We start from the raw sequence: 2,012 nt of genomic DNA, 5'->3' as shown, positions 1-2,012 counted from the left end.
GGGCATTGATGCACAGACCCCCACCACTAGGGTCTGGCAGCCATAATCAGAATTCAAAGTCACCTGGTGTAGGGGCATCCTCACTGGGCCTCCCACAGTGGTCACACTTGCCACCCCCACACTGGTACTCTCGTAACCCTCGGGGAACAGGGTTTCACTCACCAGGGTAAAATCGGCCCCAGTGTCTCTTAATATCTTCACCGGGATGGGGTCTGCGTCCCCCATCCTTACGGTTCCCTGACACACGAATGGGTGAACTCTCTTCTCCCCACTCAGTACGGGTTCATCCCGCACCCTCTCGGCCATCTGGTTCTCGAACCTCACTAAAGCAACGTTCCCCCGCTGCTTAGGGCGTCTGCATTCCCGCGCGACGTGTCCGATTATTCCGCAATTGTAACAGTGCACCTTCCTCGTCGGAGACCATCCGCCACCGCTCGCCTTAGCACTGCTTCCAGAGGCCGTCGCTCCCTGTGTCTTCCTCGCACCATTCGTCGACTCCTTTGTCGCAGCAACAGCTCCTGAGCTCTCAGCCTGGTACTTCTTTATCGGCTCCACAGCACCCTTCGATCCTTTGCTGTCCCAACTTGAGAGGTGGGACTTGGGAGAACTCGCTCCTGTCCTCCATCTATCCGTCCTCCTATAATTCCTACTGTTTCCGGAGTATACGGGTGGTCGGTGCTGTCCCTCTCGGCGTGGGCGTAAGGCTTCTTCTAACATGTCGGCTCTGTCGGCTGCGGCCCTCAGGTCCTTTATGTCCGCCTCCTTTACTCTCACCCTGATCTCGGGAGAGAGCACGGACATAAACTTTTCCATAACCATTAGCCCCTTGACCTCTTCAACCGACCTCGCTCCTTCAGAGTCCAGCCACTTCAGGAACTTTCTCTCCATGTCCCTCGCCGTCTCCGCATAAGATTTTCCTGGCGACCGGGTACATTCCCTAAACCTCTTCCTGTAACATTCCGGCGTGAGCTTGAAAGAATGGAGCACAGCTCTTTTTACCGCATCGTAGTTGGTGCATTCTTGGAAGTCGAGCATATTGTAGGCTTCACGAGCTTCACCTGTGAGCCTCCCTTGAACCAGCTCCGCCCACTCCGCCCTCGGCCACCTCTTCAAAGCAGCAACCCTTTCGAAGTGGTCGAAGAAACCTTCGGCTTCATTTGGTACAAAGACCGGCAGATCTCGCTCCCTCACTCGGCGGTCTTCCTGTTGTAGCGGAGCAGGGGAAGCTATCCCTAGCTCAGCTCGCCTCAGCTCCACATCCTTGTTAGCTTCTATCTCCTGCTGTCTCATCCTAGCTTCTCGCTCGTGCTCCTCTCGTCTTAGCTGTGCTTCTCGCTCCTCACGCTTCAGCTGTGCTTCTGCTTCTCGCTCTTCTTTGCGCTGCTGTGCTTCTCGCTCTTCTTTGCGCTGCTGTGCTTCTGCTTCTCGCTCCTCCCGCTTCAGTTGTGCTTCCAGCTGCAGCTTCATTATCTCCAGCTTAACGCTGTGCCTGCTGCCGCTGGATCCCCTGCTGCTTCCACCAATGCTCAGGTGTTCTCCCACACTGGCAGGTGTCTGTGGCCGTTCCTCCCCCAAAGCTTCGTCTCGTACCTAGTAGCCAGAACGCACTTCTCAGCCTACTATGCAAGGCCCGATTTGCCTAATAAGCCAAGTTTTCATGAATTAATTGTTTTTCGACTACCTAACCTAACCTAACGTAACTTTTTTGGCTACCTAACCAAACCTAACCTATAAAGATATGTTAGGTTAGGTTAGGTAGGGTTCGTTAGGTTCAGTCATATATCTACGTTAATTTTAACTCCAATAAAAAAAAATTGACCTCATACATGAAGAAATGGGTAGCTTTATCATTTCATAAGAAAAAAATTTGAGAAAATATATTAATTCAGAAAAACTTGGCTTATTAGGCAAATCGGGCCTTGCATAGTAGGCTGAGAAGTCAGTTCTGGCTACTAGGTACGACATAAATATATATATATATATATATATATATATATATATATATATATATA

This window comes from Procambarus clarkii, chromosome 62, assembly GCF_040958095.1.
Source record: "Procambarus clarkii isolate CNS0578487 chromosome 62, FALCON_Pclarkii_2.0, whole genome shotgun sequence".
NCBI lineage: Eukaryota > Metazoa > Arthropoda > Malacostraca > Decapoda > Cambaridae > Procambarus > Procambarus clarkii.
The sequence above is the reverse complement of the archived record's forward strand: the minus strand, read 5'-3'. Positions refer to the sequence as shown.